The sequence below is a fragment of the Pomacea canaliculata genome, linkage group LG11 (genome assembly GCF_003073045.1).
Source record: "Pomacea canaliculata isolate SZHN2017 linkage group LG11, ASM307304v1, whole genome shotgun sequence".
Classification (NCBI taxonomy): Eukaryota; Metazoa; Mollusca; class Gastropoda; order Architaenioglossa; family Ampullariidae; genus Pomacea; species Pomacea canaliculata.
The window spans coordinates 11455713-11480223 of record NC_037600.1 but is presented as its reverse complement, the minus strand read 5'-3'; the positions used below and the strand labels follow the sequence as shown (position 1 = coordinate 11480223).

Here is a 24511-nt window from a genome sequence, read left to right as displayed (position 1 = left end):
TATATATTGTAATGTATTGTCTGTCATGTTAACCATCATGCAATGACTCCATCTGACACTGATTATAGTATCTACATCCCTTCATCCATTGCTTTACCTTCTACTCTTGTACCTGATCTTTATGTTGTTCAGTGTGTCTATACCTACCTCTCCGTCCACTGGCTATCTTTCATTTATTGGTCTGCACACAGTGCCAGCTGTCTTGGTCATGGTGCTGAGCATTGTAAGTTCTTTTTATTATTATTACAACAATGATGAGGTCTCCTCCACACGCTGTCTGGTGAACTTGTTTTACATGCTGTCCGGCTGCCATGCCTGGCTCCCTGTGTTATCTTACTAAAAAAAGGACCTATACTCTCTGTGTACTTGTAGTTAGAGGGACCTGTACTCTGTGTACTTGTAGAGGGACCTGTACTCTGTGTACTTGTAGTTAGAGGGACCTGTACTCTGTGTACTTGTAGTTAGAGGGACCTGTACCCTGTGTACTTCCAAGGACCTTTACGACTTTACAGGTTGTAGTCTGATCCAGCGAAAGCTGTTGCCCGATTCCGCAGTTTTATGCTTTTTAAACAGGATTTCAATTGTCGATGTAGCTACCCATAGCTTATGCTGTTGGAGTCCAGCTCAGGACCCTTGACCTGTTTTACGACCACCGGTCCCTCACGTGACATGCAAATGTCGGGGTTAATCCAGGTAAAGCGAAGGCGACCATCGAAAGACTGCCTGGTGCTAACCCATGCAGGGCCCACGCAATAATCATGATACCAATAACATATGCTTCTTATATATTGTATTTTATTGTCGTCTGTATTTCTTATGCAAATGGGACCCCTGCCCTTCAGTCTTTTCAGACCCGCGACGACAAATCCTGTTGATTACATCCCCTCTATTACCCTGAGGTGAGCCTATTACCTCATGCTCCGTCGCAGTTGAGAGATGTTCCACTTGTTACCCCTCCTTGCTGCCAGATCATGGGAGCTGACTACACCAGCCCCCGGCCGACCTACACCGGTCCCCCTACTTGACCACCAAAAAAGTAAGAGACACGCGACATTAGCTACAAATTATAGCATTTGTTTACAAATACACATTTTCTGGGCTCGCTATGTGACCCAAGAACCGCAATCTGAAGATGTCTTCCTGAAGATGGAGATCGAATCATTGATTTTCGTCGACTGACGCAGAAAAAACGAGCGATCATCATGGATCATTCTCAGTTATCTATTGACACTCCCTCAAATGTACTTAAGTGGAAATTCCATTTGTAACCACATGACCATCAGACGACCGCTTTGTGAACTTTTTACAGCGTGACTTGACTTAAATTTGTAACCACATGACCATCAGACGACCGCTTTGTGAACTTTGTTACAGCGTGACTAGACCTAAAGGTCAAAGTGCAGCTGTCGCACTGGCTTGGGATTAGCCGAAATCACAGGTAAGGGACGGTTGGCAACTGCAAGAGGAAGAAGGAATAGGGGACGACACGTATGTTTGTGCGCATTACATGTCTCTGCCATGTTTTCTAAAGTAATCTGCTGTTGGGTTGAGTGGTTTGATTAATCGAGGTTAAAAGGTCAGTGATATTCAACATTCTAAGCTGTATATTTCAACATTCTTGGCTGTATAACATTCCCCTGTCAACATTATCAGCTATACAATATTCCCTTGTCAACATTCTCATCTGTACAACATTCCTCTGTCAGCATTTTTCACTGTCACTTTTCCATCTGTCCGCTATCTACAGTTCTACACTATAAAGTGAATGACTAAAACATAAGTTCAATGGAGAGAAAAAAAAAAGAATATTTTTGGCTATATTAACTTATACAGAATAAGAAACAAACACAGATAATAAATCATTGACTGTGTCTCCACGGAGTAACCCTCCATAAACACACACAAAGTATACTTCATACATTGGAGTGCCGTGTGTAGATCTTGTATGTATATTTGTGCACGCGCACGTGTGTGTGTGATAAACAGATAGTGTAGATTAAATCTTTTAGGTTTTCAGTGTGCTTGTGTGTGTGATCAGCTATATGTTAGTCATTCAGTGTGTTTGAGTGTGTAATAGGTTATTTTAATCATTTAGTGTGTTTGTATAATATTTTATTTTAGTCGCTCGGTGTGTATCATCACTCAGCGGTGTGGAGAAGACGATGCAATACACACAGTATGTGAGCGAATTCTTGTCACGCTGCCCAGTGAACTTTGACCTCACGTACGTGGTGGTGCGATCTTGTCGGCGTTGTTGTCCGTTGACACCTTGCTCGGTGCCTGACCTCAAAGACTTGTTGACACAGACAAGTCATGCACCTGGCTGTACATTTATCAGCAAAGTTCATTTTAAAAACGACAAATGAAGTATTTAAAGTGCTGTGAACGATCAAAAGAATATTAATGAAACGTGCTAAACAAAGTAGGTTGTCCTGCATGTTCATTATTTTCAACATGGCTTCTACTGTCATGGCAAGAGTTAAAAATATAAAGAAAGAGGAAATAAGATGTGTACACAAGCAATGTCTGTCAATACCTAATCACACGTCATGTTAAGCTGCCGTACAGTAGCCTCCCTGTGGTTCATATGTGTGTGTTTGTGGGGGGGAGTGGGTCTGAGTCTGGGGTTGGGGACTTGCTTGCTCATGTTGTGAGCATCGCTGCCGTCGTCATTTCCTCACTCTCTCCTGGTGTATCTCCCTCTCCACACGTGAAGACTACCAGCAGGTGTCGCCCTCTCCTCAGACACTTTCCTCGGGACATCCTGTCCACTAACAGCATTCTTACAAACACCATCTATGGGTGAGTTATTTTATTCAGGCTGAGTTTAATCTGCATGTTAAACTTTTTTACTCACATTGTTTTGGAGTTCTTTTAGTAACTGTCAAAAGGTGAAGCGGGTAACTGTGGGAATGTGTTAGCGGTGAGTTCTGTGGAGGACAGAGGTAGGTAGATGAGTGTTAGTCCTGTTAGGCGCTGTTAAGCTTGAGACAGCAGTCTGGCCTATTGCTGAAAATACTCTCGATTATTAATAACTTTCTTAAATACACTAAATTGCATTTTGTTGTTTATTGGGGAGGTACCCTGGGGGCTCTGAGTCAATTAAAGTGTAATTAGCAATTTAGTGTAATTGTGCGCTTACACGTTTATGTCGGCGAGAGTGTGATCAGCCCGAGGCAGCGGGAATCATAACCTCTGACCATCTTTGCGTGCTCTTTCCCCAGGAGTTCAAGACACCTTTAAACATTAGTTTTGTACATCTGTACACAATTTTTGTCAGTAACAAACGGAAGTGCTTGTCATTTCCTTAATTTTATTTGTACAAGATGAATTGATGTGTATATTTACACATTCTGCTTCAGACAACAGACTTATACTCTCTCTTACCTCCCTCATTAATATATCTAGGCACAAACACACAACCACAGCATTCACCGATATTCACACACATTGTTATGTAAAGTTTCAGTTAGCTTATCATACAATTAGCCTCCCCTTGACATCAACGTATTAAACATTTACTGTCTAGTCACACAAACACAGACATACTCTGAACACGTGACAAAAAGTTGTTCTTTATTGTGATTTAAAGTGATATTATATTTCTGTTCCTGATACTTCATAAAATACTTTGACAGGAATTGAAAACTTGTGATGTTTGTGCGCTCCACGACCTTTGACCAGCAGGAAGCTGTGTGTGACGGTAACTACTGTAACACTCATGTCTGTCACAGGTCACACTTCCGCACTGTGTGTGACAAGCTGCTGACACAAGTTCCTCATCTCCATCTTTGGGCTGAAAGTTGTTACCATGGTAACGCACCCGCCGGCTGGCAAGTGGAATATTTAGAAAACCCCACGTGCGGAAAAAAAAATACTACAAAGTCAAATTAAACAGTTGAGGAAAAAATGAAACTTTTAGGTTGAAATTATTATAGCTTGCAAGTAATGTGGATAGTGGACTATTTTTGTCTGATATCTCTGCGCGAATGGGTGTTTAATCGTCTGCTAAAGAGTAAATACACGTCAAATTTAAATAAAAATAACACGAAAAAGCTAAACACATACAACTCACGCTTTATTATTGGTTTTGATTTACAAAAATACAACCAAAATGTCTGCTAATCCATTCAGCAACACAAGATCCATAGTTTCTACGCATGAGCATACCTCACTTCAGCGTCCAGTCTCGCTCAACGGTCTGTCTTGCTACAGGTGCACCAAGTGCATGATGGATTCAAATTAACTAGTCAAGAAGCAAAGCACACACACACACTCTCACATATTAGTGTACAATTGATATTAATGGTCTACATGCACATCCTTATTATATCCATCTAAACATTTTCTGTTGATTAAAAAAATTGTCAATAGACTTACATCCATAGTTTTGTTTTGTCATTACTTTAAAGACTAAAAGTAATATTTTGATTTCAATTACATTTTAGAACAGAGTTCTCAGCAAATTGGACGAGCAGAACAAAGCATGACAGAATATTGTTCACAAACTAAATCAGGTCACCCTGCTTGTTCTAAATATGGGGGAAAGAGGAGCTGATGAAGAAAGGATTTAAAACAAAAGTGGAATGTCATTTAAGTATAATGTGTTAGTACTAGACACCTTTATTAAATGTTACCTTTAGCTTTAACTAATATATCAGTTAATATATATGATATGCTTTACAGGCTTGATAAAACATTTAACAAACAGGCAGGTGTAGCATCGGCTTACAGGTTAACTCTCCTGACAAGAATGTGTGGTCAGTGTAATATTTGTATTAACAAATAATACACATTCTATGAAGTACAAAATAATGCAGTATTTTATATGCATATAATTTATTTACGAAATAATTCTGTCACTTGCTTTTCATAGTGTCAAAATGAGCAGTCTGTGTGTCTATTAACTATCACCGCTAAAATTGTTCTACTTTCATAAAGAACAGCTTTGATTAAACTCTTAACTTGGTGATTTTGTATTCAACTCTTTTTCATGTTCTTGTAATCTCACTAGTAATTTGTAGATTTATGAAAGCTTTGAGATTTCATCTAGCTGCGATTGTTTGAAAACATCGTTGAATTGAATGTTGCTCCACACGTCCATTCCGATTTTTTGACAGGTTTGACGTTACTGTCTAGAGAGCTCTGCTTAAAGGACGGGTACTTTCCCATTGCTTGTCGATAGATTTTGTAAAAAACGTGGAAATAAGAATGCCAGGTCGAAAAAAGTGGCAACCAGCTAGTAGGAATGAAAAGGGGCGGAGAGTAAGACGCAGGGTGCGATATAGTGGTAATTCTTGTGATAGCGGTTTTACAGTTACAGAAAATTCTACGTTTGTTTGTGGGAATTCTTGTGATAGCGGTACAGGAAATGACATATTGTGGACCTCCAAAGTCAGGTACATAGCACATTGCTAGGCGCTTAACTTGGTGGCTAGATATACCAGATGTAATTGAAGAAAGCAGCCACAAAAAGAGAAAAATTTGTGAAGCTGAAGTGTGGCAGGGAATACACGATGAAATGGTGGAAGTCAGGAAAGAAAGTTTTAGTCCTGCAGGAAATGAGTGTTCTTTTTGTAGTAGGGAAATTGAAGATATTATATGGTGTCCAGATTCCACAGACGGAAAGTGGTATAAAGATATTCTTCCCTTTTTTATTTTTGAGAAATGAGAACAGCAAGAAGATTTTATGTGAGATAAACTCAGTGTTTTTTAGATGAATTCTTCAGTACATGTTGTGGAGAATGGGTCCAAGCAAAATTATAGCTATTCTAGTAGCATTCAACAAATAAATAGCTCTTGGACCAAATCATTGTAAGATTTGGCATTCCATGTTAACTAACATCATTCACTAAAATGCACCATTGTTTTTATCTTACAGGAATCAGCCAGCCAATAACCAGATTCCACAGACGGAAAGTGGTATAAAGATATTCTTCCCTTTTTTATTTTTGAGAAAACCACGAGATCGTTCAGTTGAGCAGGCGTGGAGCGGGTGGTGAGAGATTTGTTCTACATAGCAAAAATCAAAATTTGTAAATACATTGTAATTGACTTTTTTTTTTCTTCTACAGGGATTCCACCACACATGGATCAATTTTGTGTGTCATATTTTGCTATCTTTTATGTAAATAAATTGTTTTACTTTATGTTATAAATAATTATTTCAAAAATACCTTTCATGTGGTAAAAAAATTATTCACTGTAATTTTTATGTAAATAATTGGATGAATGCTTGTTTTTTGTTCAAAAACAACTTTGATGCTTACAATAATGTAAACTGTTAAAATAGTTTTTGTTGTAAATAATAAAATTGTTTAATGATATCTCTTGCCTACTATTTGTTGGCTGTGAGGAAATGAAGAGATTTTGAAAAGCTGTTGAATGTTTTCTTCATGGTGTGCCAGCCTGTCTACCTGTGTAAGTAAAAGTGTGGGATAGGGTGAGGGATGCAGCAAGAGCGGGGTGGGAGTGGGGAAGTTGATGAGGCATCCGTGGGAAACGACGAATGTTCATGGGCTGTTGGTGGGTATGCTGTCTTCTTTAAATTTGCGCATCAAGTGGAGGATTGACACGTCCGTGTGCACCGCACCGTTACGCCAGGGGGACCTCTAACGCAGGTGGGCTATCGAGGACACCGATGATTTTCCACTGGTGTCGGCATAACATAAAGCAAGACTTTTCCTTTTTAAGTTCCACTAGTAGAGGGGAAGGGTTTCGTACCCCCATTTTCACTCTCCACCTTCATCGATAGAGTGTGAGTAGGACTATTGATTTGGACAATTTAGTACTATTGTGTGGTGTTGCTTAACACCAATGAGCACATGGACTTTCTTGTGTATTACAAAAGTGCTCTACTGAATTTATAATTATGTCTAGAAATTGAAATATTTTTGGTAGCCTTTGTCGATTTAAGTTTGCAGTTTTAGAAACTGACAAAGACCAGCCTGAGTGCGGTCTTAGTTTCTGCATTAATCTTGGGTGTGTGCTATTGTGAATTTGATATTGTTTGTGTGCGTGCCTCTTTTTCTACTGTTGAGTCTTGTCTTTCTTTCACAACTCTTTCCTCTGTGTCTGAAAGTGTGTATAGTAATCGGAAGTAGGACTGGATGCTATTGATCCTGTAGTCACCTGTCTTGTTTCTTTTATGATAAATGTTTTTTGGGCTTTCACTAATTATCTGTGCTATATGATGTTTGGTCTGAACTTGTAACAATTTGAATATTTCTGCGATTGATACCCTGATTTTGATTGGAAATTAAAGATAAGGTTTGACAAATTGTTTTGAAACATCTTGATGCAATTCTGTATGGAAAGTTGATATGTGCTTTCATTGATGACATGCTATGTGGTGTTATTTTGTGCTTTAATTGATGACATGCTGTATCAGTATGCCATGCTATTATGCACATATGATCTTTGGATACATTAAGTTGTGGGAGCAAGGCGATGCACCTTGTACTTTATAAGTTATTGTTATATTGGTATTTACTCCTTGTGTTGTGGGAGTTGGGAAACATTATCATTGGTGTACAATCTGAAGATTTTATAACAGTGTTGACACACCTTAAGTGAGGTTGTTTGATGCTCGTGTTCGTGCTTAGCAGATTCTCGTAACCTTTGTAGTATTGGTATATCGACTGAGTGTGTTAGTTGAAGCAAAAGCCACTGCAGAGACAATGAGCTTTAATAATGTGTAATACAGTGGATTTTTGTGACTGTGTTAGAACAGCCATTCCAGAGACAGTGAACTTTAATAGTGTGTAGAGCGGGGTATCTTTGAGGATTGTGTCCCCTTTCTTTTTGGAATTGTGCTGTTTGTACAACAACCTTTATTGTAACCTGCCTTGCTCGGGCTTAGGATTAGTTTGTTTTCTTTTGTTGAAAAGTTGCATTTCAGAGGTATTACAGAAGATGGAAGCATTCCAAAGACTTGAAGAGTATATCGCTGAACTTCCTATATTCCAGGAAGACAGTGATGACATAGACACATATATATGTGGATTTGAAACACAAGCCCGAATACTTAACTGGCTAAAAGTGATGTGGTCACTGAATCTGGCCGCTAAGTTGCAAGGCCCAGCCTTGAATGTGTACTGTACATTGGCTCGCAAGGGAGAAATCACTTATGAGATGTTAAAAGAGAAACTACTATGGACTTTTCAGCGTGCAGAAGAGGAATATAGAGAAGAATTTAGAACTGTACAGCCTCATGCTACAGAATCCATGACGGCCTTCTTGAAAAGAATGTCCTACCTAGCGGACAGATGGATTTCCCGCACCCAGATACTGAAGGATTATCAACACCTGAGAGATCTGCTACCAACAGAACAGTACTATCAAAGTGTGTCTAAAGACTTATCCGTACACCTGCGAGAGAGGGGTTTAACCACAGCAGATGCTTTGGCAGAGTAAGCTGTGCGTTACCGGACGGCACATCCGAATAAGTGTCTGGCGAGGAGGACCGAGACATCCATGTTCGCCAACAAGGGTAACAGTTTCCAACCTTCCTGTCCTTCGATGCAATCACAGAAAGAGAGATGCCCGGCAAGATCACTTAAGAAGCAGGGCAACAGGAACCATTCTTCCTACAGAGAGGGAAGAAAAAGGATGACCCAGGCCATCCATCACATTCAATATTCGGACATCCCAAACTGGAGTGATCTTGAGTTTTGATTTGTAGAAAGAATGTGCATGTCCAAATGTGGGTCATGACAGCAAAGCTACCTTTAAATGCTCAAGCCATTTAAAACATACGGTCACAAACACTGATAACAAATCTCACGAGTGCAGTTTGTGCAAAGCTACCTTTAAATGCTCAAGCCATTTAAAATATATGGTCACACACATTGATCACAAATCTCACAAGTGCAGTTTGTGCAAAGCTACCTTTAAATGCTCAAGCCATTTAAAATATATGGTCACACACACTGATCACAAATCTCATAAGTGCAGTTTGTGCAAAGCTATCTTTAAATTCTCAAGCCATTTAGAATACAACATGGTCACACACAGTAATGTGAAAACTAAACACTGCAGTTTGAGCAACACTCACATGATTTAAAAAGCCACATGCTCATGCATTTTGATGTGAAGATTAAACAGTGACTAAACAGATTGTGTAAAGCTGCATCAAAGTGATAAAATCCTTTAAAAGGACACATGCTGACCTACATTGATGAGATTTAACAATGAAGTATATGTAATGTAGCTTTCAAAAGATCAAGTCACCACAAACACTACATGGTATTTGACAGTGGTGGGAAATCTCACAGGTGTAATGCATGCAGGGATGGGAAGTAGCTATAGCCTAGCTACAGCTACTGTAGCCGGCTACAAATTTTGTAGTTTGTGGTGTAGCCGGCTACAAATTAAAAAAAAAGTAGTTTGTAGCCACAGCTACATTTTAGAAAGTAGCTGTAGCTTGGCTACATGTTGGCTACTGTCACGACCATTCGTCAACAGCGTGTCAGCAAGACGACGACAGCCACTGCTCTCACTGCTCGGTGTGTTGACAGCCAGACACCCACGTGTCTCGCACGCTCAGTAACCGCAAGTACTGTGTCGTCCATGTGGAGGACTTTTGAACAGTATGGTGGCTTGAAGGATTTTATATTTAATGCTAGTAATTTAATATGACAATTAGCTTGGTAGAAACTTGCTGTGATTGTGAATGGACTTCTAAAATTTTGTTTGTTTTCATGTGTTTATTTTAGAGGAAATATCCACTGCTTGCCAGGCAGTTGACTCAAGACTTGGAAACCTCACGAAAGCGGAAAAGGGAAGACGACGACCAACCCTCTGTCTCGAAGCTCTTCAAAGTGGAACACAAGAGTACCGTCAGCAAAGCAGACGTCAATTCCGCCGTCTTGATTACCTGTTGGAATGCAACCTGTCCTTCTTCATGCTCGGCTGAACAGGCAGACTTCATCTTTTATGAAGAAGTTACCGGCACCCCTGAGACAACTACCTTCCTGATGTCTGGATTGTCGCAGAATGTCAATGAACCAGACAAATAGCCCACGATCAAACAAATGTATTTGCGCACCAACACCGTCTTGCCAAGCAGTGCTGCGGTTGAGAAATTGTTCAGTCTGGCAGGACTTATCATGACAAAGCTGCACACTAGGGTGACAGACAGCAACTTCGAGGCCAAAGTTCTGGTCAAGTTCAATTCCATGAAGGACGGAAAGCATGTAGATTTGAGCACACATACTGATATCAGTGAAAAACCTTACACATGAAGATGTGGCGAGTAACTTCACTAGTGCAGTGTGTGTGTGTTAATTTTCCACTTGAAGACCAATAATTTAAAAGAGCACATTGAGCTTAGAACATTATCACATCAGGGCTTGTATTCAGGGACGACGGTTAAATCATCGACGTTAAAGTTAATGACCGTTGGTTAGGGAACCAATGGTTAAATCCTAACCGATGTTAAAACTAGCGGCATATTCATGGGCAAGAAAGCATGCTGGGTTACTAAACCGACGGTCTATTTTAGGCACTTGGGATATCCCCGTCACTGCGCATGCGTTTACAGATCCCGGAATCAGTTCAAACATGGTGTCCCAGAAGAAAATGCGTAAATCAAATTTTTCCCATCGCGAAGTGATGGTTATGCTGGAAAACATTTTAGAAAATAAGCGTACAATCATGTCAAGTATTTGCTCCGATTTGTCCAATAAGGACAAAAATAAAGTGTGGCAGATGATTGCCGAAAAAGTTTCCTCTTTGGGAACCTCAACACGCACCAGCGACGAGGTGCGTGAAAAGTTTTATAATTTAAAGAGAGAGCATAGAGCTCGAGCTTCTGCAAGAGAAAAAACAGGAAATGGAGGGGTCATTGCAAAACCCTATGATGACATCCTCGATGCCATTGTGGGGAAAGATACAGAGCTGGTCAAGGGAGTGAGAGGTGAGTAAACTTGCAAATGTACACGTGTAGTTTCAAACATAGCACAGTATAGATTCACTGAGAGGGGGAAAGAGTAAGGCAGCTTGTATTTTTATGATATGCATTTTTATCTTTTGCAAACCATTTTTCCCAGTCATCATGCAGCAAGAGTCTTTACCAATGCTGACAAATGACAAACTTTCTCGTCAACATAGAAGTGACATATGCTACAGGTGATGGGTTCTCCAATTCAATAAATTACTGACCAAGGAAACTTATGTCTTCATGCATTTATTTCTTAAGTTTAAATTATTTTCAAAAAATAGGCTCGGCACACTATTATTTACCTAAGGCAGTGAAATTTTTTTGCATTTACGGTAATTTTTTTTCCCGTGTAAACATGTGGTGGATATGATGTATTCCAAGACAGACATTTGCATTCAGTGAATCATGTGAGTATCTTTTATTAGTAAAAGAACTAGATTACAAAACTATCAACATTAGGCTGCTGCCTTTGTTGTTTCATACATGCACCTTTAGACTGGTGATGATGATTGTTACGATATCCTAGTTACGCCCCTTGACTTACTCTTTAGTGTGTGAGTCTGAGCTATTCCAAGTAAACATAACCGTCGTCTTAGAGTGTGTTATTCTGTTCGTAGTAAGGCAGAACGCTATGACACATAACATGGTGGCAGCAGCAAGTCGTTTGTTTTAGTCTTATGCAACTGGCGACTGTGAGTAGTCAACGTTCTCCACTCCATTCGCTGCGCATTCCGCTTATTTCTTTGTGACTCAACTAAAGCCGTTGGAAAACAATGTGACAGAAAACCAAACTGTACGACACAACGACACCAAAGTCACCTGTACCTATGGACTTACCATCTTCACAAATCCTGGACGCATACCCAGATCTGTTCAGTGAGACCCAGGGCAACCTACCTGGTATTGTACACCTTGAAGTTGACCCGACTGTTCCACCTGTCACAGCTCCTAGTGGAAGGGTACCTCATGCAATGAAGGACTAGCTCAGCAAGGAGTTGAAAAGACTGACGAAAAGAGGAGTAATCACACCAGTGAACCAATCAACTGACTGGGTCAGCAGGATGGTCCTTGCGACAAAGAAGTCAGGCAAGCTGCGGGCATGCATTGACCCTCGTCCTCTCAACAAAGCACCAAAGCGAGAACGGTATCCCTTGCCTATTATGGAAGATATCCTACCAAACTTAGCAAATGCTAAACTGTTCTCCAAACTTGATCTCACGGATGCCTAGTGGCATGTCCATCTAGATGAAGAGTCTAGTCTACTGACAACATTCCAGACTCCATACGGACGTTACAGATGGAAACGACTACCATTTGGAATTTGTGTAAGCTCAGAACTGTTCCAGAAGCGGTTGAACATAGCTCTTGAAGGCCTTCATGGAGTGATTGCTGTTTCAGATGACATCGTCATCTATGGTTCAGGACACACAACGGAAGAAGCATCCTTGGATCATGACAAAAACCTCATTGATCTGCTCAACAGGTGTCGATCAATCGGTATAAAACTAAACAAAGAGAAAGCCGAGATCAGGAAGACAGAAATCACATTCCTTGGTCACAGGATCACTAGCGAAGGTCTGAAGATTGACCCAGAAAAGGTGAAGGCAGTCCTTGACATGCCGAGACCAAGCAACGTAGAAGAAGTCAGGCGCCTCTGTGGATTCGTCAACTACCTGTCAAAATTTCTGCCCTGTCTGTCTCAAACATTGGAGCCGATTCACCAGCTGATGCGTGTTGGCGTAGAATGGTCGTGGAGTGGGAAACATGACAAGGCATTCCAGGCAGTGAAGAAGCTAGGTTTTGGCGTGAAAAGCGTTCACGCGCCTTGGCGTGGGCTGGGTGTCGTGGGCGCTGGCGATTGGTCACAGCCCCTGGGCGACAGGTAGTGACCCCCAGAGAGCAGCGTCCCTCGTGGCAGTTCTGACCTGGGCTCTGTGGAGAGAGGTGCGTTTTCTGTCGGAAAGGACGGCGGGAGGCCGGGCCAATGTGGGCAGTGTGGGCCGGGCAGTGTAGGCTACGCCCGTTTTACCTAAACCGTGTGAGCTTCGTACGGAAAGTGTCCGCGGATATCCACGGGAGAGTTTCTGCCATTCTTGTTATGGAGGGCAGCTGACCGTCGGGTCGTAGCACAAGCCGTTTTGGGTGAGCAGAGTCTAGTTCCACTCTATTCTAGTTTATAGAGCCCTTAGTTCTCGGTTGGAGTGCTAATGCGCTGATTTTTATATGTTACAACTATGTTTATGGTTTTGAATGGAAGTCATCTCGCTTTTCAATGTTAGGATAGAATTTGTAATGGCAGGGTCGCGTCGCGTGTGGCACGCACCCATTTTTCCATGTATCAGTTTGTGAGTTAAGGGCCACTTTTCTAATGGTAGAATATATGTATTTGTATGAGAGCGAGTGGTTTCGTGACCAGGCTGGTCATAGATGTGTATGTGTACAAGGGTGTTTTTAGAAACTGAGAAATGTTTGGAGTGCCGCATGCTGATTGGATGAATTGTTTTTTCTGCAGGCTTCCATTTGTTTTCTTCTACGTGTGTTACTTCTTCTCCGTGTTCTACATAGTCGTGATTTCGTTGGACGTTTTCTGCTCCTCATCTGTGTCGTCGTCCTCTTTTGTGTGACTGTCAGCCATGGTGTCGACCCTGCGCCATCATCGCCTCGTCAGCGGGTGTGCGCGACCCTGCTGTGCCAGTGTACGGCCTAGCCATCGGGGGGAGCACCTAGGGTGGAGGCCGATGAGCATGGACTCCGTGACCAAGGTCTACCCAGAGGAGAGAAGTGAGGTCAGCTGGACAGCTGGTCCAGAGAAAGAGGGGGTGGCACCGCTGGTTCTGTGAACACCTTGAGCGGACACTTGACTGTGCTATGTCGCCGTATACTTTGTATCTTTTTTTTTTCTCTTTCTGCTGTGTGTGAATATTATTTGTAACTTTCTTTGCGGGGAGGCAGTCCCCAGTTTTTTTGACGAGTACTCGTAGGTGTATTTTTTATCTGGTTTTTATGGGGGGGGGGGGGGGGGGGTGTGTGTGTGTACGTGTATTCGTGTTTATATTTTTATTAAACTGCGTGCTTGTATCGTCTTCCCTGTTTTTTGTCATGGTTTGTGCCGTGCACGGGTTCGAGAGGTAAGTCGCTGACTGCCTCCGGCCGAGTGTCTGTGCGTGTCTGGCCGGCTGTGTGAGCGGCTGTGCGCATGCTTCCAGCGACGCTGGGGGTGGAACGCGACAGAACTTACCATTCAGTGTGATGGGAGCAAGAATGGTTTGGGCGCTGTTCTCATGCAAAATGGAAAGCCAATCGCCTATACAAGCCGCTCAATGACTGAAACTGAAACCAGATATTCACAGATTGAGAAAGAAACTCTAGCAATAGTTTTTGCCCTGGACAGGTTCCATCAATATGCTTTTGGTCGCCATGTAAACATAGAAAGTGACCACAAGCCGCTGGAAGCAATCATGAACAAACCGCTGTCGTCAGCGCCACGCAGACTCCAAGGCATGATGCTGCGGATCCAGGGTATGATGTCACAGTTCGGTACAAGAGAGGCAAGGACATGCTTCTTGCTGATACTCTCTCCAGAGCCTACCTGAAGAACTCGCAGAACAACCAGAGCGAGTTTGAGACCGTCAATATGGCAAGCTTTTTACCCATTGGTGATGCGCGACTTCGCAGTTTGAAGAATGAAACAGACAAGGATGAAACCTTGCAAAATGTCAGAATTGTCATCACCCAAGATTGGCCAGATGACAAGAACCATTTGCCTACTGAACTCTCTCCATACTGGAGTCTGATAGTCCGGCAGGATCCAATCCCTTTCATGGCTCCACAACCCCAGTGCGGTCTGCTACACCAACTAGTCGAACATGGTCCGGTCGTGAAGTCAAAATACCCAAGATGGAAGACTTTGTATATGGACTATATGACTTATGTATGAATTTGTGCCACAACGATAACGAACCGTAGTAACAGTAGTTCAAGTCAGTGATTGTTTATTTTTGTTTATTCGTTGGTGTTCATTTGCTATTGAGCTTTTCAAACGGGAGTTGTTGCAGGCATAACAGATATTACACCCACTGTTTATTCAACACCAAGAAGGGGCTATGCTGGACCACACAAAAACGAGTGTCTTCCTGTGTCTTTTTCAGTTCCCGGTAAGTCACATTTGCTCATGCTACTCGCATTTTATCAGACTTTCATATTCTAGAAAAGCAACAGACTCTCCACTAATAGGAATCTGAGTGACCGAAGAATAACAAAATCAAAGAATAATTTAAACCAAATTTCTAGCGGAAAAGTAAATTCAAAAGTGATGTCTTCTTTTTATCTGATTGTACCTGCTAAACTCTTCACCCCAACTGTACAAGTTGTCAGTGTGATTTTTTTTTTCTAATTCACTTTAAATTTTTTTTAAAAAATGGATTCGTGAAGTTCACATAGAAATGTTTATTACCTGTCATTTAACTGAAGTTATATAAGTTCTTTCACACATCTATTTTGTAATGAAAACATGTTACATTAAGTTTATCATTATCACTATTGATATAGTGTTAGGCTTTTTTAATTGTGATGGGCCACAGAAGAATAAAGGAAGATACAGCGCCGTTAATTAACAAGCGACGTGAGAGGGCGCCTGGTAAGATCCTAACCTAACCACGATCCACTACTACCTTCGAGGTGGCAGTAAGTCCTGAACTTGTCATATTTCTCTAAGTGTGCTAAGCTGAAAGTTAGTAAAATGATGACTATAAAGAACGTGGATCCATCGTATGTATGTAGGATGGGGATGAGAGGTGTGTGATAACACTTGTTTATCCCATAAGTACATATATGTGATGGGAATTAAACGTGCAAAATAACACTTTATTCATCACATACATTTGTATTGTTATATTAACAGTACCAGAGAGAATAGGTATAGAGAGGGTGCACTTCTTCTTTGTCCTTACTTAAGAAAAGTAGTGACGCAGTAGCGTCCCTTCGAAACATGATGCTACTCCCAAGCTGCTACCATCGGCCACTACTAGACAAAGTCGTCGCTAGCAGTGTTTATCTTTGAAGTAAATGTCTAGGTGTTTTCGATATGAAATGACTTTTATCTAAGAACAAATTTTTGTGTCTTTTTGTACTAGGGGTTCGCTCACACTTTGCACTTAGTAGTTTCCCCTGCGGTCACGAGTGAACCATCTCGAATATCTATTCTCTCTGACAGTACTCTGAATTATCTATGTTGTAGCACTCTAGCAGTGTACTAAGTATATATTTTTTATAGAGGGTAGGGGTTGAATAGGGTGGGGTAGGGTTGACCACGCGGGGCTGAGAAAAGTCGTTACACGATGGTTCTCGAACTATCGACGGAAGATAAAATAAGTTATGTAGCTCGACAGTCGAGAGATGCTTTTTGGCTTGGAATTGAGAGTGGAGGGACGGTGTAGCGAGACAAATGTTCCAACCAAGAATTAATCTTATTCCAAGTGAGGAATGCAGACGCTGGGTCTTCTTGTGTTGCTGAATGATTTAGCAGACATTTTCGTGATATTTTTGTATCAAAACCAAAAATAAATCATAAGTTGTATGTGTCTAGCTTTTTCATGTTATTTTTATTTAAATTTGACTTGTAGTTACTTGTAGTTCACATAAAAATGTTTATTACCTGTCATTTAACTGAAGTTATATAAGTTCTTTCACACATCTATTTTGTAATGAAAACATGTTACATTAAGTTTATCATTATCACTATTGATATAGTATTAGGCTTTTTTAATTGTAACACAAGTAACCAGATGCTGCACTTTTCTGCACAGCTATCTTTTGTGTCCTCGAACATTGTTTTTGCTGCATTTTTAGAGTTTACACAATTACATTTCCCATTGCAACTGTCTTCTTGCAGAGTCTCCAGAAGTATACCAAATAGTTGAGGGGGGGGGGGGGGATTGGTGTTTTACGCTGTGCCAGGAACTGAGGCTATATTACGGCAAGCAGCTAGCCCTGTAAACAGATGCCACGTGCGAGAAAGAACAGCGTGCCCGAGACGAGAAATGAACTCTGGGCAGCCAACCTTCACTTTATTGGTGACAGGCGTTAGCTGTTGCGCCACCGGACCGCTCTACCAAATAGTTGAGGTGGAACCACTGGATGATGTTAATGAAGCACAGATCCCATTATGCCAGGCACCGGTGGAATTGCCATCTCAGGAGAATGCACCCGCAAAAGACAAAGCATTATAGGCCTAAAAACAACAGCTACTCAAGAAAGAGCTGAAGAAAAAAAAGCAAACAGGAACTGAAGAAACCCCATTGATGCCTGAATATTTGGAGTCATGTATTACTCTAAACAGATGTAACATTGAACTGATAAAACTGAAAATATTGGACCTCAAACAAAAGATGAAAATTGGTGACACCACCGATGCAAGTACATCTCCAAGTGCTGAATAAAAATTACTGTCAATTATTTTTTGTTTCATTTTATCTGTGTGGTGCAGAGGTGTATATGTGTGAGTACCTTAAAAGTACATGTTGATCACTCTCTGTCTTTCGGCTTCTCCTGCAGCTACGCGTGCCCATTCAGATGCATGTAGGTTGCCATAATCATCATCATCTCCGTCATCTGAAGAGTTACCATTATTGCCCTCGTCACCATCAGGCTCAGGGAGATTGAGCCGCCAAGCAAGGTTGTGCAACATAAAACATACAGTTATCACATCACAGGCCTTTGCAGGTGATAATCGAAGCTTTCTAAGGCAACTCCATCTCGTCTTGCATACACCAATGGCATGCTCCACAATGGAACGTGTGGCGGTGTGACTATTATTGTACTGCTGCTCTGACCTAGTCAAGGGATTTAGGATTGGTGTTAGCAGCCAAGTTCTAAGCATGTAGCCATGCATCGTGTGTGCAACAATCCGGTGAATGTGGTGCTGGTGCAGAGGGAGCGAGAACGGAGGAGGCAGGACAACAAGTGGCGAAAGAAACAGGGCCTCCTCGAACTCAAAGGCACCACCACAGAGGGGCGAGTGCTGGTACGAGAGGGTGACCGTGAGAGCCCAGCAGAGACTGTGAGAAAACAACATCATCTCCTTTCGACGGCCGCCAATACCATCGAACAGGGCCTTTTAGAGCTACAGCCAGTTCGGTTAAATAGTGCAGTGCTGGATATTCCTCCGCAGCAAACTGTGGAGCTGTGTGGTATCCTGACAACGACTCTGAACGCACCTGTTACAATCACCGCGTGTTCACAAGAATGGTTACCGGAGAATATCACGGTAGTGTCAGCCAGTGTCACAGGGTCAAGAGTACATGTGGCGGTGAGAAACTCCTCTTCCAGACGACATGTGACGCTGACCAGTCGAGTGGTGCTCACGGAGTTACACTCACCCGGCGCAAACCAAACAAACCTCGATGCGTTGGTGGGACCGAGATGCGAATCACCCATCCGCATCAACGGCGTGACGTCACGCTGTTTGATAGACAGCGGCTCGCAGGTGTCTATTGTGTCTGAGTCTTTTTTCCGCAGGAATATGCGACAGAGACAGCTGGAAAACCTTGATTCTACACTGCAAGTGATAGGAGCAGGCGGTCATTCTGTGCCCTATATTGGTGTTGTGCATGTGTCGGTGTGGCTGCCTAAAGATGTCGTTGGTGTGGACAGTAAAGTAGACACCTTACTACATGTCTGTCCAGACACTGGAGTATTCGTCGCGAGTGCCAGTGATAGTGGGCACCAACATCCTGAGAGCATACGCCCGGCAGTGCGAACGTATGGCGGGGCGGAACTTCACCACAAGATTACCGTTGTGTGGCATGATCACTCATGTGTACAGGGAGGCGACCAGTGCACCCAATGGACGTCTGTGCCTGGTATGACTGTTGACACCGGACACAACACTGCCACCCCGCTCGGTGACCGATGTCCGAGGGATTGTGCAGCATGGTGCAATCATCAACAAGGACGCTGTGCTGATCCAGGAACCAACAGTGGAGGCATTACCAGACGGGGTGTGCGTGTTGAGTGGTAAGGTATCAACAAACACTCTTCCGCGGATTAGGGTGACTTTATTAAACACCACCGGTTCACCCGTTACTGTCAGAAGGAAAAGTGTGGTAGCGGACCTGTTCACCATTCAGAGTGAATATTCACTTCCCAGTGTACTAAAAGACCTGAACTGTGATATACAAGACACTGGCAGGACTTACTGTAATGCCAACCATGTAGAAGAAGAAAAGAACAATGTTCCTGAACTGTCGGGTAGATTTTGTTTTGGTGCAAACGTCGACCAAACGTGGAAAGATAGATTCCCAAAGAAGTTGTTGACATTTAGCGATGTTTTTAATGAAAAAGAATTTGATTTGAACATGACAGATGTTGTGCATGACATTGAACTGACTCCAGGTCTGTCGATTAGAGAAAGACCGAGGCCTATACTGCCACAGGACCTGGAGGTCAGACAGCATGTGCAACAGTTGCTAGATGCTCGCATCATCAAGCCGTCGACCAGTTCCTTCGCTTCACCCATTGTGCTAGTGAGGAAGAAGAATGGGGCACTGCGCATGTGTGTAGATTACAGGAGGGTGAATGCACGGACAGTGAGGGACAGTTATTCGTTACCAAAAATTGAACAATTGTTTTTAACATTGAGTGGGGCTAAGGTTTTCACTACCCTCGATTTGTCAAAGGCATATTACCAGGTACCTCTGTCCGAGCGAGCGAACAAGATTTCTGCATTTACCACCCCGTTCGGACTGATGAGAGTGATGTCCCTTTAACTACCTGCCTAGTGTCAGCTCTTCGGTAATATTCGTCTTTGCCTGTTTATCTGCGTCAGATTTTGTGTACCAGTGCTCAGTGACTCTGTGAGATCATTTTCTATCTCTCTGGATTGGTTGCTGTGTCTTTGCGACTTCTATCTATTATCTGGAGCATTTTATTTCCATTATAATGTCTGCGCCATCTTGCCGTATTTTAGATCTGTGCATCACCTGGATTGCCTGTGCCCACACACAATTGTAACTTTTCCAATACTGCTGAGCATTGCGTTTTTCCCATTTTCTGAATTGTGGACCTGTGTTTTTATTGTTGAAATTTCTGCATACTAGATCTTCGATCTATACATTTCACTTATGTCGCTGATGATTATTGCCTGTTGTCATCGATACGTGGTTTATGTCGTCCTGCTTTTGTTTTGATGCTGCTGTCACGTTTTCGCTTCTCATGGTGCCGCTTTAGTTCTGGGGTTAGTGATTAACAGGATTGCCTCATGTTTGTGTGCTCACATTGAGTACCAAACTGTTTGTTATGTTTGAAAGATCGTCAGTTAGTGGTGGGTCAGTGGTGTTCTATGCGCTTAGTAGCAGCAGTTTTTGTCTCTCTCACAATTGTGTTCCTTTTTAGCCACCTTTCATGAGTCAATTACACTACTCTGCTTCTGTGTTAAAAGTCCTTGCCAAAAATGTGTCTGGTGTATTGGATATTAACTTGCTGTCATATTGCAGAAAACTTGGACTAATTAATCAGACAACTGTGCGTGGAGTACGTGGTGGGAGGAAAGTGCGTGCATGTAGACTTGCTTATTCCCGTTCAGACTTAGTGCAAGTGTTAGCACCAAGCTCTGGCACCAGTGAGCCTCCAGGACTTGCTGCCTCTGTGGAAAGTTTGTCTTTGGGGCTACGGCTCTGTTCCTGTAATTCTTCATGCTCCATTGCATCTGTCCTTGATGGCCCTACCACCACTGTGTTGGTGAATGATGTCAACCCTGTGCCTATTGACATCTCATTAATTTCTTGTGACACCAGTATTACTGCTGTTCCTCCGCCCACTTCCCCTACTCCGGCATTCCCTTTCCAGTTCACAGACCTGTCCCTTCACTCACTGTACGTCTATTGTGAATGAAGATGGGTCTAGTGTTGACCCCCTTACATCAGAAACGCTAGATATTACAAGTTCGTCTGAGAGTAGGATAGTTCAGACTCAACTCTTATGTGGCCTCCTCAACGCCCAGTCTGTCGTCAGGAAGGCTGTGGACATTCACGATATGATTATTGACAAGTCACTGGATTTGCTGTTGCTCACTGAGACGTGGCTTAGGGAGGCTGGAGATGAACTTGTTATCAAGCCAATCACTCCCGTGGGATACTCGTTCATTCACAATCCCAGGTCTGGAGATAGATGTGGTGGTGGGATTGCTGGGAAGAGCTGCAGGCAGTATGTGCAGGACCTGAAAGAAAACCTCCGTAGTGCATACAGAACGGCCACAGAGCAAATGGAAAAGAACAAGATAAGGTATGATGCAGGAGCTTTGGCAGCGACCTTAGAAGTGGGAGACAGAGTCCTGGTCAGAAACATGGGGCCATGTATTACATCCAAAGTGGATGATCGCTGGGAGGAAGGAGTTTTTGTCGTGCTGGACAAATTGAACGGTATACCGGTGTATGTGGTCCAACGAGAGGATGGCTCTGGACCAAAACGGAGACTTCATCGGAATCTATTACTCCCAATGGGTGCATTAGGCTGGGCACCACCCTTGGGCCAGAAAAGAACCACCAGACATGGTTCGGTTAAAAATAGCTTGAAAGCTATTAGTAGCATTGGCCTTTGACTTGAATAGTGAGCTAGGGGAGAGAATGCCGGTTTAAACGGGATACAACATGTCGGCCTTCGTGCGATCGTCGCGTGCGTAACCAAGGCTCAAACAAGAGCCATTTTCGGTATCAGCACAAGGCTTGGAGATAAAATTAGTTAGGGCAGGTGTGAAAAATGATTTTATTTAGCATCAAAGGATACATTTTTCAACAAAAACACCCCGGAATCTGTTTTATCATATGTTGAAGTATGCAAATACGGTGTTATCTTGAATTTGACCGAGGCACCCCACAACCGCTATTTTCTTGAGGCGCCCCTGACCTTAACGGTGGGGGACACCATCGTTAAGTTGACGACGGTTAGGGGTCATCGGTTAGCGCAAATTTGGGCCCCTAAATATGCCGTGTTCGCACTAACCGACGATTAGTCACGTGACCAGCATCGGTTAAGGCTTAACCAACGTCCCTGAATACAAGCCCAGGTCTTTTTGCTTCACACATGCTGTCAATGATTAATATCTTTAAGACTCTATAAAAATCTGTTATGACCTTTAGTGGTTTGCTAAGTATAGTTATTTTTACATTGTTGTTGCTAATGGCAAATAGCATGTGATGCTGCATCATCATTAGCATCCTAAGCTTGATTAAAAGTTATTGAAAAATAAAAAGTCGATTTCTCTAAACAAAAGTTTTTTAAAACCTTAAATGTTGACATTATTGCTAAGACAAAACAAAAACAAACCCCAAAAACAGAACTTCGTTCATGTACCTATTGTTATTTGTAAGGAGGTGCACGAAAGCCTGTCCCCAAAACTATGTCAATGAAAGCTCTTCCGATGTAGGCACTGTCAGCATAGCTGAGGGGCGACATTTTGTGTTAAAATTTTACAATCCACATTAAATATATTTTGTTTAGAAAGAAGGAGCCATCTTCTTCCAAACTTTGCACAAACTTAGGCTAGCTCAGGAGCACATGGAAGGCAAAAAACATCAGCCAGAAGATCAAGCTGAGAATCTTCAAGTCAAATGTGATCAGCCCCCTGCTTTACGGATCAGAATCATGGAAGATGACCAAAACCATCAGTAACAAGCTTGAAGTCTTCCAAAACAGATGCCTCAGGCGCATACTTAACATCTTTTGGCCAAATACCACCACCAACCAGGAACTCCAAAAAGAACTGACACTGAGTCCATCACCAAGCAGGTACAAGCGCGAGATGTACGAGATCCAAACCATGACATTCTCCACTCCAGGTTCTGCTTAATAAACTGTTGCTCCTGGTTATTTAATAACAATGAAGAACTCCACCGGAGCTGAAACCGAGTCCATCACCACGCAGGTTCAACGATGGCAATGGATTGGACATGTGCTTTGCCAGCAGACCTCTCCAGAGTTGCCCTGCGATGGACTCCAGACGGCCGAAGAAAACGAGGCCGCCCAAAGGAAACTTGGAGAAGAACAGTGAATGAACGAATTTTTTATCTCACAGCAAATACATACCTTCTACCAGTCCTTGGTGCAAAACATCAGCGGGCTCCAACACAGCATTGACTCAGTCAATATAAAGATATGTGAGATATGTGGAGAAGAACAGTGGAAAGGGAGATGAAAGGAAAGGGCTGGACATGGGGTCACCTAGAGCAGGTTTCAGATGAATCGACATCAGTGGCGGAATCTGGTTGAGGCCTTATGTGCAACTTGATGTATGAAGAGGATTAGATAGATAGAGGCTAGCTTGGGTAAACCACTGATCAATAATAATATCTCCACAGCATCAGGTTATACATGGGTGGGCGCAAAAGAGTCAGATTAAATAAAAAAAAAGAATACAAGTCAAGGTAAAAGATATCAAGATATCAGCATCTTACACATGTAATGGAAGAAATTAAAGGAACGAAAACAAGAAGTAGGAGCATCATGCACAGAGGCGATAACAGAGAAACCAAAACTGGAGTAAAATAAAGAGAAAATGGTTTCAATTCTTCTGAACGAAAATACCTTTCTTTATAGCAACACTGATTATTTGGAATTTTTTCTCCTGAGAAATGGTCAATTTTATTTTCTCATTTTTCTTTGTTTCTGCTGACATACTAGCCTATCAAAGTTAGTTTTCAAAAACCTTAAATTTAGCAGAATTAGTGAGAATAAAGAATGTTTGGGACACAGCAACACACTCCGCTATTTGAGAAACTGTCACATTGCATATTGTTGGATAGAGCTTTCAGTCACCTTTCAAACAAAGGCTAGGTCAAGGCAGATAGAAGGTTCTCACGCTATGATTTGAGCTCTTTTCTAGACAAGACAAAGGATCGGTAATGTCCTGATATGGATGCATGCATAAACATACTTTGCATATACCCAATCAGAATTCATGCCAACGTGACGGGGTCATAGGCTACATGAACCAACGCTCTTCGAAAGTTTTCCAGGGTTCCCAGAGATCAGGGATGGTGACAGGCAAAAACCTCATAAGGACCTTTCATGCATTTGTAAGGACCTAAGTGATAGTCATCAATGTGGTAGTTTTCTCATGTACGGTCGGAAAGAGGTATTAGGTATGAATCTTTGGTCTTCTCTATTTTCTGATATACATGTATTACTATTCTAGTAATAAATAATCAGAGTTACTTTTGATGCCTATCTAGCGTATTTAGACAACTTAAAAAGTCTCTTTAAGGTGCTGATAATATACACCATTAATGTTAATGTTCAAAGTTTTCTAGAAATCAAAGTAATAATAATTGCAAGACCTGAAAGCAATTCTTTGGTGTAATACAAAAGTCAGTTCATGTCTCTCTCTCACACTCAAAAGAAAAGAGAGAGAGAAAACAGAGCTATGCACAATACTAGAAGATCAAGGCTCTGGTTCAAGTATGTAAAGACCTTTTGAAAGAAGAGTACGTTTTTTGCGAATACGGAGAGGCGACTAATATAGTACAGATGTCTAGACCAAATGTTTTTTTTAATTAAGGTGACTACGAAATTCTACGC

General features: G+C 42.1%; 2 long non-coding RNA genes across 3 annotated transcripts; one reads left to right on the top strand and one right to left on the bottom strand.

The window, feature by feature from the left end:
- The first annotated feature begins 152 nt into the window (after window positions 1-152).
- LOC112575138 lies at window positions 153-6239 on the top strand. Of its 2 annotated transcripts, none has more exons than XR_003101571.1 (3): window positions 153-1576; window positions 3735-3897; window positions 5882-6239. It is a non-coding gene; the product is annotated as an uncharacterized LOC112575138 (long non-coding RNA). The 2 variants fall into 2 exon arrangements; XR_003101570.1 differs by having other exon boundaries at window positions 153-2802.
- A 7593-nt stretch (window positions 6240-13832) lies between these two features.
- On the bottom strand, window positions 13833-16682 carry LOC112575139. The gene is made up of 2 exons (XR_003101572.1): window positions 16596-16682; window positions 13833-15395 (listed from the first exon to the last, which is right to left on the bottom strand). It is a non-coding gene; the product is annotated as an uncharacterized LOC112575139 (long non-coding RNA).
- Between the last annotated feature and the right edge of the window lie 7829 nt (window positions 16683-24511).